Source organism: Crocodylus porosus, unplaced genomic scaffold (assembly GCF_001723895.1).
Source record: "Crocodylus porosus isolate Cpor-Errol unplaced genomic scaffold, CroPor_comp1, whole genome shotgun sequence".
Classification (NCBI taxonomy): domain Eukaryota; kingdom Metazoa; phylum Chordata; order Crocodylia; family Crocodylidae; genus Crocodylus; species Crocodylus porosus.
Window position 1 is genome coordinate 91,895,679 of NW_017728918.1, and position 12,623 is coordinate 91,908,301.

Consider the following 12,623-nt stretch of genomic DNA (forward strand, 5'->3'; position numbering starts at 1 on the left):
GCATGGGTCTAGGTCAGGGTTAGGGTCAGGGTGGGGGCAAGTCCTTATGCTCCTTAATGACTATTTTGACAGCAGGAGGCAACAAAAGGACTTGATTATTGTATTTGTCGTCATTGTTGCAACCCAACAGGCCCACAGGCAGAGGGCCGTGCATTGGGGAGCAATGATGTAGTCTGCCTTGAGGAAGCTCAACAGCTCCTCATAGCAGTGGACTATGGCTTTTGGGGTGCCTGAGACCTTGTCAGGGGCCCTGCCCTAAACGTGCCACGACTTCATGCACTTGATTTAGTGCAGATCTGCTCCCAGTACCACTGGTGCCTGCAAGCTGCCATTTTGCTCCAATGTACTTATAGACTGCCTGGTTTCATCACCTGCCCTTCCTACCACTGATAGTGGTGGCAATGGTTCTCTTCTCGCCCCAGATGATGAGGTCCAGCACCTTGGCACGAGTCCAGTTCAAGGCCTGTTTTTTGGGGTCTGAGGAGGACATAGTCTGATTTGGTTTAGTTTACAAAGCTAGGTGTTCACTGTTCACACCAGCATGCTTGAGCAAGAATGGCAGGCCTTGACAAGCCTTGAGGCTCTTAACAGGTGCTCAGAGTGATGCCATGTGAGCCAGGGTCACACCCCACTGGGATGGGTGAGGGTATCGCTTTCAAGTTGCTACCACCCTGTTGTGCAGTGGAGTCCAGTTAGGAGGATGGACAGACTCTTGGAACAGTGCATCTTGTGATACTAGAAAACTGCAAATTGTTCATATTAACTCTGTGGGGGCAGCTGACACAAACCGAACATGTATTACTTAATGCAATTTAGAGATATTCCACATGAAAAGTTGTACATTTGCTATAATACAAGCAGACTTAGCATGTGTTTTAGCAATTCTGTGCTTGAATGCATGGCCACTTGTATTTTAAGTGCATTTAACACATACTAAGTGTGCCATGTGACACGACCTTAAGGCAGTTACTCAGTTTCTGGTTCAGGAGGTAGCAAAAGTAGAACACTAAAGTTGTGTTGGTTTATCTCCTTTCAACACTCTGTCTAGGGAACAGTTAGGCCATGTTGTTATACTTTACAGCCTTGTACATTGTATTATAAGTTTTTTAGCTGGCTTGGCAATGTAATTTGAGAAAAAGGTTCTAAGACTTTGAGAATGTAATGTTCCTAGGAATTAAATAGCACATATTTCTAGTGCTTCTGAAGCCATTTTGAAAAGAAAAGCTAATGTTCTCCTGCCTTCCTTTTCATCAGGAAGAAGAAACAACACTTTTTGTATTCTCTTTGTTGTCCTTAATGTCAAGTCTGACTAAAGCTAAAGCTTTAGTTTTTCATGAGGCTTCTGTAACAGACTTTCCATAGACAAACATAACTCAAATCACAGTCTTTTACTTCTAACACATCAGACCTTGCTCCAAAATAGTTCCTTTTTTTCTTCTTTTGGAGTTCAGGATAGTTTAAACTGAACTAAGTCTGTTGTAGATTTTGACCTAGTGCCAAAGCAGTGATACAACTGAAACACTGACAAGAGAAAGGTGCTGCACCTGGGGAGGAAGAACCAGCACCATACCTACAGGCTGGGGAACTGCCTTCTTGTCAGTCCTGAGGCAGAAAAGGATCTTGGAGTCGTCATTGATGCCAAGATGAACAAGGGCCGGCAGTGTGGGGATGCAGTCAGGAAGGCCAACCACACCTTGTCATGCATCCACAGATGCATCTGGAGCAGGTCCAGGGAGGTGATCCTCCCCCTCTATGCAGCACTGGTCAGGCCGCAGCTGGAGTGCTGCGTCCAGTTCTGGGCGCCGCACTTCAGGAGGGATGTGGACAACATGGAGAGGGTCCAGAGAAAGGCCACTCACATGATGAGGGGCAGCTTTATGAGGAGAGGCTATGGGACCTGAACCTGTTCAGGCTCCACAAGAGAAGGCTGAGGGGGGATCTAGTGGCCTGTTACAAACTAGTCAGGGGGGACCAGCAGGCATTGCGGGAGTCCCTGTTCCCCTGAGCACTACCAGGAGTGACTAGAAATAGCGGTCACAAGCTGGCAGGGGGTAAATTCAGATTAGACATCAGGAGGTGCTACTTCACTGTCAGGGCGGCTAGGATCTGGAACCAACTTCCAAGAGAAGTGGTGCTGGCTCCTACCCTGGGGGTCTTTAAGACAAAGCTGGACAATCATCTTGCTGGGGTCGTTTGACCCCAGTACTTTTTCCTGCCATGGCAGGGGGTCAGACTTGATGATCCATGGGGTAGGTCCCTTCTGACCCTACTAACTATGAAACTATGTCAGAGTTGACTGTTAGAAAGATTTATCTTGCAGTTTGGGCATTTTTGAGGATGACAGTGAATGGCGCATAGAGAATGTATTACTCATCTACTTAGGGAACCACCATACAATTTTTATTTCATCTATGTATTCTTTATATATTATTTGTATTATGTATGTACACATCACTAATAAATAAAGCCCTGTATCATTAATCTATCACATCCTGGGACCAATAATGTCTCTGAAAAAGTGGTCAAATTATTAAGGGCAGTAGACATTTTTTGATATTTATGCACAATTTATGATCCTATTTCTAGAGTTGTAGAAAAGTAGGGCTGGAAAGGACCTCCAGAATTCTTCTAGTCCAACCCCCTGCCTGATGCAGCATTATTCCTATCTAAACTATTGTACACAGATCTATTGTCTAACTCAGTGGTTTTCAACCTGTGGTCTGTGGACCCCTGGGGGTCCATGAGCTATATCTGAGGGATCCATGAAAGATGGCTATGATCAGTTAAAGTATATGAATACCCACACTTACAATTCAGAGAGGTCTGCAAATCCATTCAAAATTTCCAAAGGGATTTGCATTTCCATTTGAAAATGTTTAAGGGTCCACAAACAAAAAAGGTTGAAAACCACTGGTCTAACCTATTAGATAAATGACACCATTAATCCTGACACAAGGACATTATACCCTAACCTGCCACAGGTAAACCAGGTGGACCATGGCATGTGTTGTGTGGATGTATATGGATTCACATGTCTACTGGGCACGTGTGGTAGGCTGCATGTTGGTCAGGCAGGTACGTAGTTCTATACACACATACCTATATAAGCATAAATGCCAAAATTATAGCTGGAGAAAACTCTGTGACCAGCACATATTACACAGGAGGAAGGGGAAGAGGAGACTCAACACTATATTCTAGTGGTTAGGGCATTGAAACAGGAGACCCAGGTTCTCATCCCCCTTACCCAGAGAGGGGTCGAACATCTTTCTGGTACAGTGCTGTAACCAAGAAGCCCCAGGTTAGGCATTAGGTTAAAACATAGGAAACCCTTTCTTCTCCTCAGTTTTGCTTGGGATAAAACTTCGGGACTCATATTCAAGTCCCCTCACCATGTTATATCTATTGAACAATTACCTTGTTAACTGCACAATAAATTTAGACTAGCTACATATGCAAATACACTATTGCATCTTAAAAGGTCCAACTAGCTATACAATTCTTATTCAAAATTGTGTAATAACTTATAGCTGGTTTCTATCCAGTTTTAACTTGCATGTTTAGGCAGTCTGCTGCTGGGTGACCACAGCTGCTGTGATCTCCCAGCCACTGGGGAGGACAATGCAACTTGAGGATTGGGAGATCGCAGTCAATCTGATTTCCCAGCTGCAGCAGTGCAGAAGCGCGCATCTCAAGATTGTATTAAGAAACACATGTTCAGCTATTGTTCGACAACTCCATGGGTTTAATAGAAGTTTAAGATTCTGGTGCCATGCAGGGGATGGGAGTAACAAGCAGCTGATTGTTGGTCCTAGCCCCAGCACTGCACTGGAGCTGGTTCAAGACTGCCAGTGCCAGAGACCCAGTTTGCCCCATGGATCCAAGGGCAGGCCCCATTTCTGGGCTCACCTCCCCTTGCTCACCTCTGCCCATCATTAGATTGGCTAGCTTATCTTGACATACCATGGGCAGGCACTCCAAAGCTGGGCAGTATTGAGCACATGGTAGAGAGGCCATGGACTTTGGGCATGGGGTTGCCTGTCCTCATGGGCAGACATACAAGCTATGGCACCTAGTGCTGGGGTCAGTGTTTGGGGGGGTGGGGAGGCACAGCCAAGTCCAGAGTGGGCTAAGATTGTAGTAAACATTACAGTGTAACTGCTCAGAACATGTTCTAACTTTTAATATAGCACCATAATGCTTACTATGATCTACATAAAATATGTGCTAAGTGTCCCATGCCACAAGGCCCTAATTGATGCATTCCTTACTTCATGAAAGTATGACAGAATGCCTGTTTTGGAAATTTGGTATAGCAAAGCAATGCAAACATAATGAAATCTATCCCTAGTGTAACACTTGATTCTACGCACTAAGGATGAACTTAGCTTTGTCAATCGGCAAACCCTGAACTGACAGAATAAGTTACTGAACAGCCATTAGTTGAGGCTTGTACTATTCTCTATTAGACGTAAGAATGTCTCATCAGTTGTCAGTAAACTTAATTTACTTTTGACCTTTCTTTTGGCATGCAAAATGTATGTGGGATGTATATGCTTAAAGATTCCAGTGCCATTGTATTATAGTACTTTTATATTCCTTTGTATCATAGATGCAGCCTTTTAGGTTTAGCCTCAGATGATTCTGTATCTCTATATATCTTCCTTTATTCACAGAAGATAAAATAAGTGTTTGATATATAGCAGCTGAAGCTGTAATCCTAGCCTAACACTTTTTTCTTCTGATGGAGTAACACTGTACTCATACTGATGTTTCTAAGTAACAGAAAACCCCCCAAAAGAATGTGACAGACTTACCCAATTGAGCTCCAAAGTGTCCAGGGACTTGAGAATCCTCAGTTCTGATTGGAGCCAATCCACCAATCAGAAACAAGCAGGGGGAAAGTGGGCACCGCCCCTTTCCCGAAGGGAGGGGGAGAGGAGCTCCCTGACTGGACTGTGGACTGCAGCATGTCAGGTCCACCGGACTTCAAGGGCAGAACCCCTGGAGCATATAAAAGGAGAGCATGCTTGGCATGCTGGGGGGGGAAGACATGGTGAGGGATGGTAAGGAGAGAAGTGCTCTGGAGATGACCATCCTCGAGACCCTGCCTGAGCCTTGATGGTGTGCAGATTGGCACATGGTGCTCAGGCTTTAGGAGCTGCTTGAGGCAGCTTGAGCCTGAGAACCCGGCAAGCACTGGAGTGCTCAAAAGGGGAGGGGAGGGGGAGATGAAGAGTCCCACCCAGCCTTTTGGATCAGAATGGGATGAGTAGTCTGAGAGAGCTTTCTGAGAGCTCATTAGGTGTCTCACTAATGCCCCCATATTGGCCTATCCAAATCCTAACAGACCTTCATCCTTCACACTGATGCCCGTTCATCTGCATTGGGGATGGTGCTTTACCAAGTACGTGAAGGGCAAAGGTGCCCTGTAGTGTTTGCCAGCCAGAGCCTTGTGTCCAGTGAAACTTGATACTTGGCTCATAAATTCGCATTCTTGGCTGCTACATGAAAAGTTCTGGGACTATTTGTATGGGACAACATTTCAGGTATGAACTGACAATAATCCATTAGTATACGTTCTGATCAGTACCAAGCTGGATGCCACTGGGCATCGGTGGGTTGCTGCTTTAGCAGACTTTGTTCAGCGCCCACTATTGGGCTGGACGTAAAAATGTTGTTGCTGACACCTTGTCACAGATGACTTCTGCTCAGGCCCAAGAAGTGTTACAGCCACAAGCCATTCAAGCTCTCTATGATTTCCCCATGAGAAGCCCATCAGGAGAAGAATCTAATGGAGCTTGCTTAGCTGAAGTGCTGGGGGTGCCTCCCAAAGGAATTCCCCAGGCCTGGAGCTCTTACACCCTGTTGACTCCTTTGGCGCCACCCCAGATTACAGTGGCTGAGTGGTGAGCCAGCTAGGAGTATGAGATGTGCTTCAGGCTCAGAGGGGAGGGACTGTTATGCCCCTTCCTGACTGAGTAGGTACTCCAACTGGCTAACTCCTGCTCAGGGAATGCAGAAAGCTGCGACTAATAGATGGTGTGCTGCACTGGGTAGTACAAGGCCCTGAGGGACAAGAGATGCTGCAGCTGTTCCTCCCCATAGAACAGCGGGCCCTAGCTCTGCAGGCTCTTCCTGACGACTTTGGCCATATGGGGAAAAAACAGACCCTGGCTGTAGCATGAGAGAGATTTTTCTGGCCTTGTGTGGCCAAGGACATTAAAACTAAATGCCAGACCTGCAAGTGCTGTGTAAAGTGGAAAACCCTGCCATCACGTACTGCTTCCCTGCATAATATTCAACGCTCACAGCCACTCAATCTAGTCTGCATGGATTTTCTTACCATAGAAGGAGATGGAAATCGAAAGAGCAACGTCCTGGTGATAAGAGACCACTTTATGTGTCATACCCAGGATTTTGTGACCTGTGATCAAACTGCCAGAACGGTAGCTAAAGTATTGTTGGAGATTGGACTACCCATCCGCTTGCATTCTGATCAGGGCAGGGATTTTGAGAGCAAGTTACTCAAAGAAGTACTGACTGTGGAGGGGATATGAAAATCCCATATGACTCCCTATTACCCGCAATGGGATCCCCAACCTGAGCGTTTAAACAGAACGCTACTGAACACGTTGGGGACCCTAAGACAGGAGCAAAAGGCATCATGGGCCCAACATCTGTCTTTTCTCGTGCATGCCTACAATTCAATGAGGAGTGATGCCACCAGGGTAAGCCCCTACTTCCTCATGTTTGGGGAACAAACTCAGCTGCCTATAGATCTCTGCTTCAGGGTAGAGAAGGCATATGGGCAGCAATTGTCACATGGGCAGTATGCCCAACAACTGAGAGAGAGACTGAAGTGGGCCTACCATTTGGCTAGAGACCTAGCGAGCCATAACCAACTAAGGCACAAGCAAAATTAAGATGCCTGAGTAAGGGAGCAGGGACTAAGCCCTGGGTACTGGGTGTTATTGAGGAATCTAGGCCTGGCCAAGAGACATAAAATCGCAGATTTGCTAAAAAGCCATGACTCACGTAGTAGTCAAGAGGATGTGGGACTTATCCGTATATGAAGTGGCCCCTGAGACTGGGCCTGGGCACCCCCGAGTACTGCATCGCAACCTGCTACTGCCTATTGGTGAATTGGTTTGTACCAGGCTCTCTAAGCTAGAACCTCCTCATAGACCCCCTTGGCTTGAGCGATGGACCTGGTCTAGACAGAAGGACATACATTTGACTTCCCATGCAGAGGGACTGGACTGTGACTCAGTGAGAATGGTACCCCTTGGAGTTCCACTACAGCCTAAGACCCACTGCTCCTGAAGAAGAGGCCCAAGAAACACGGCAGGGGAAACCCTAGAGCAGGGGTGGGCAAAATGTGGCCCATGGGCTGGATGTGGCCCACCAAGCTATTCTATCCAGCCTGCGGGGCCCCTAAGAAATTTAGAAAATTAATATTAATCTGCCACTGGCTGCCTGTCATGTGGCCCTCGATGGCTTGCCAAAACTCAGTAAATGATCTTCTGCCTGAAACAATTGCCTATCCCTGCCCTAGGGCCTAGGGACCACCAGAGCAAGGACCCTTAGGTCAGAGACTGAGCACCCTGCCTCTGCGCCACCAACTCCAGGGGTCAAGAGCCCTGAAAGAGAAGTCGGGTCAGTGGCACCTAGATTCCCCTGGAGCCAAGAATCTGAACTCGCCCCCAGGGCCCAATGTGAGTGGCTGTCTGTCAGGCACCTGACTTATGATGCCCCTGAGGTGCCAGGAGAGGTGTCCATCTCCACCCCTTGGACTCAGGAAGTGAAAAGAAAGAGTGGGGCATGCCCTTCACCAAGGACAGTGAAGGATTTTTTGCAGGGGAGAGTATGACAGACTCACCCGATAAGATTCAATGTGTCCAGGGGCTCGAGAATCCTTGATTGCGATTGGTGGAGCCAATCCACCAGTCAGAAACAAGTTGGGGGAAAGTGGGCACCACCCCTTTCCTGAAGAGATGGGGAGAAGAGCTCCCCAACTGGACTCTGGGCTGCAGCGCAGCAGGTCTGCCGGACTTCAGGGGCAGAACCCCCAAAGCCAATAAAAGGAGAGTGTGCTTGGCACACTGGGGGAAAGATGCAGTGAGGGACAGCGAGGAGAGAGGCACTCTGGAGATGACCATTCTTGGGATCCCGCCTGAGCCTCAACGGTGCGCACATTTATGCATGGCACTCAGGCTCTAGGTGTTGCTCGAAGTGGCTTGAGCCTGAGAACCCAGAAAGCAGCTGGGTGGATCCGCACATGGAGAGCTGGCCCCAGGAGCAGCTTGAGGCTGCTTGGGCCCCACACGGTGCACAGGTCAGAGCACGGGGAGCTGGCTCTGGGAGCAGCTCAAGGCTGCTCAAGTTAGCCCCAGCTCTAGGCCAAGTAACTGGAGCCCTGCAGTGTGGCTCCACATTAATCTAAAAGAGCCCTGGTGTCCAGAGCAGGGCCTGAGAAAGGGAAGGACCCCTGACATGAGGCCGGGGAACCGGAGCCAGTAAGGGTGCCCAGTGCAAGGCACCAAGCCATCAAGAGTTGCTGGAGGCACCGCTGGAGAGAGGCCCCTGCAGGACTGGCCACCAGGGGATGAGCCTTGGTTGCTTCAGAGCAGGAGTGGGAATTGCTGGGAAAGAAGGTCCCGCAGGGGATGGGGGCTTGGGAGAGGAGGGTCTGCAGCCTCCACCCTCTGTTGTGGGAGGGGTATGTCCACATCCTGGGGCCCTAAAGCGGAGGGGCTCCAAGGAACACCCTGTGGGGTACTGAGTGCACCCCATATTTTGTGATTGATGTTGCTTTGTACTGTAGAAGTTAATATGGTTATGGGTGCTCCTTAAGGGGGTTTATATGTGTTTATCTGTCTTCATTGCCTACTGCTTATTATCAGAATTTACCTGTATTGTGGCCTGTGTACACAGTTGTATTGCTACCTCAACTTACATGGCTTTACCTAAGTTGATGTTTATTGTGTTGATGCCTTGATTTATGTGTTCCAAAGTGTTAATGTGTATTCTGTGCAGGGGGGTTAATTATTGCCTATGCTGTGAATCACCCAGTTTGTTTTGCAGTCCCTCAAAGTGGTGCAATGTGTTGATTGCAGGTTATTGTATATGGTGTCACATACTAATTTAACTGTAAATATTTAATGTTTCTTATTCTTATATATTTTTGTGTAGCAATAAATTTGTATATAGTTTAGAGCCAGGCTGAGACAAAGCACTTTAGAGAAGAGAGGGAACTGCTCCCAGGTGGCAGGCCCCTCTCACAGCATTCTTGTAGGACCACCCCATCCTTCCACTTGTGGACAGGGCATACCCCTGGGTGTACCCAGGCTAAAGAATAAAATGCAGACAGCAAGATAACATAAAAGCAACACTTCCTCCCTCACTTTGGAAGAGGGCAATGGATGCTATATTTTTGCTGTTGTCCTTTTTTTTATTGTTCAGTTGTTTGTCTAACTCAGAGCTTTTTGCCTGTTGACTTTCACAGGGATGAGCTTGGCAGAATTCAAATGCCACATGTTGCTGTTTTTTGCCAGCAGGGGAAATCCTGGGTTTATGTACGGTTTTCCAGAAAAGCTGTTTTTTCTGATCCTTAGGTGCAGCTGGCTCCATAGTTGATTCCTTCTACAATTGTTTGGAAAGTATACAATGAAGAGGCACAGCGAAAAGTAATGTGTTGTCTCTCCCTTCTGGGCAACACTTGAAAATGCTAGGAATACATGCCCTTCCAAGTGTTTCAGAGTATGTCTGTGGGTAAAATTGTACGTCTGATGGAAAACTATTACAATATTACTCAGAACTTAAAATAATAGTTAAGAAAAGAATAAACTTACTTAAACCAGGCACTTACTTTACTACTGTTCCTTTATCATCTTCAAGAATTATTCACTGCCACAGACTTAATTCATAAATGGGCTTTAATACTATGTACCTCCCTCCAGTGACCGTGAAAGCTGGGGTGGTAGGTGGTGATGGTATATAAAGGTCACAGTACTGCATGCCAGCAATCTGGCTTGAGATGACTAAATACTGCTCCAGAAAGCTGCCAGAGTTGCCCAGCTCTGTCTTTTAGGATGATTTCAGTATCCAGATGGGTGATGACTTGTTTCAACTAGCTCAAGATTTTGTGGCCACTGTGGCAGCCATGATCTCTTTGCTTGTTGATGGCTTGGCACATTAAAGTGGCCACATGCCAAATCCTAGGACTAACCCTCAGCTACTATAAACAGGCATGTTTCTGTTGACTTCGACTGAGCTGATGATCTGGTCCTTTTTTTACATGAGATTGACAGTAAATGGTAGTTAAACACTTGCTTTGCATCCTGCATTATCTTATCCATGTTGCATGCAGTTTCTGCTGTCCTAAACTGCCAAGCGGCTCAAAACTAGGCCAAGGTCATATGCCACCATAATTACAAAATGTAAGCTGCCTAACTCTCTCCAGTCCAACACAGATGGTCATTTGTAGAGCTAAGTGAAATACTAACACTTCTGTTTTAAACATTTAACTGGTATGAACAGACATTCGAGGAAAAAAATGGCACAAAATAAAACGCAAAGCTTTTGCAACCAGGATCTGCACAATGGACAAAATTAAAAGAAGTTTCAGCCCCTGAAAAATAATATTCAAAACTAAAATAAACTACCATTAACAATGGCATCCTTATTAGCTGCTTTTAAAAAGCAGACCAGGGTTGCACCAGTATGGAAAATGAAGGACTCTCCTCTCCCACTGAGATGGTTCTTTTACATCAGGAGCAAGACGCATTGCCGGGGGACAAAGAGATGCTTATGACACAACTGCAAATGGCAGCTTTTACTAATGTGCTTTTCATTCACTTTTCAACCCTGCAAGCCATGCCTATTCCATAGCTCTCAGGACAGTAGCAGGAGCAGGCACATTCTCAATGTGCAATTGTAACAAGTGGGTGTCCCAAGGCCAGTTGGGTCATTGGCCCAACCACTTGTTTCTGGACTAACTACCTGCCTACCTCTCCTGCCATGCCTTTGATGAGACAATTTAAAGTTGATAACAAGGCGGGAGGCTGCCCATTTACTTGTCCTGATGCCAAGGACCTATACACAGCTCCGAACCTTCCCTTATACCATGTCCCATGCCTCATAGATGGCATTCATGGCCTAACACCCAGACTATAATCCAGTGATCTCTTACTAGGACCCACACTCCAGTGCCTCACATTGCGACTCTCATTCCCATGCCCTCACACTGGACTCTCAATCTCATTCCCACTCAGGGCTCCCAGGCCCTCCTTTTTCCACAGGCTCGCAGCCTGGCTTGGGACCCTCTTGGTTCCCTCATGCCCCACACTGGGGCCTCATCTTCTCCCCAATACCGGACCTTAATCCCCTGCCTGCCTCAATCCCTTTAAACTCCTTGCCCCATGAGTTTACCCTTACCTCCTTTGTAGGGCTCCACCCCCCTGAAACCTCACCCCTGACTCCTTCATACACCTCAGGACTTGCAGTGAGTCTGAGCCCTGCCTCAGGATTCACTGTGAGCCTGGGCCCTTGCTTTGTCTTCAGGGTGTGCTCCCCTAGCCTTTCCCCTTCATGAAGTAACACACAAGGCACCAGGGACTGAGGTTTTCTGGTGCCCCATACTTACCCTTCACAGGGCAGGCACAGGTATGGCATTTCCTGGAGACTGCCCCACCACCAGCAGTCCCACCACACCATCCAGCTCCAGCAGAGTGTAGTTTTAAGTCATGCCCCAGGACCAGAAGCCTCCACTTTCCCTATAGCTCCTTTCCTGTACTTCCATGATGTTATGAGCAGCAGGTCGAGCCAGGCAATGCTTTCTCCTCGCCTGCTTGCAGCAGACTTCTGGCTGCACTGCTCAGAGCCCTGTTCTTATAGAAAACAGCTGGGCCCTGTTCCCTATCAGGCAGTTGTGCTTGACTGGGAGTGCAGTCACCTGCAGGCTGCTCTGCCATCTGCCTATGCCCCCAAAAGTAACAGTAACAAGTTGTGCTCTGTTACAATGATGAGAAATAGCAGAGGGCTCCAATTTTCTTTCTTTCTGACCAGCAAAGCCAGCCTCTCTGGGCACTTGTATATGTGATAATTTGCCCATGTACACGTGATGAAATGTGACAAAAATTCACTATTTGGCTAGCATAATGGCATCACCATGTACATGTGCATGAGGTTTTGTCATGGCAAACTGTCCCAGAGTGTGGCAATTTAGGTCACCTCTAATGTATCATAGAATCATAGAAGTAGGGTCGGAAGGGACCTTGTAGATCTTCAAGTCCAACCCCCCGCCTGGGCAGGAGAAAAGACTGGACTCAAATGAATCCAGCCAGGTAGTTATCAAGCCTCTTCTTAAAGATCCCCAGGGTAGGAGCCAGCACCATTTCCCTAGGAAGTTGGTTCCAGCTCCTAGCCACCCTAACTGTGAAGTAGTTCTTGCGGATGTTGAATCTAAATCTACTCTCTAATAACTTGTGTCCCTTGTTCCTTGTCATGCCAGGGGGCGCTAGGGGAAACAGTGTCTCCCCTAAACCCTTCTGGTCCCTCCTAGTGAGTTTATAGACAGTCACCAGGTCCCCCCTCAGCCTTCTCTTGTGAAGGCTGAACAG

At 47.3% G+C, this 12,623-nt stretch overlaps 1 long non-coding RNA gene across 1 annotated transcript in view; it reads left to right on the forward strand.

The window, feature by feature from the left end:
• Positions 1-1,072: 1,072 nt before the first annotated feature.
• The window catches only part of LOC109312249, a 19,752-nt gene continuing 8,201 nt past the window's right edge, over positions 1,073-12,623 (forward strand). The window contains exons 1-2 of the long non-coding RNA XR_002101779.1: positions 1,073-1,085; positions 12,577-12,579. This is a non-coding gene — a long non-coding RNA (uncharacterized LOC109312249). The remainder of the gene's footprint in view (positions 1,086-12,576; positions 12,580-12,623) is intronic.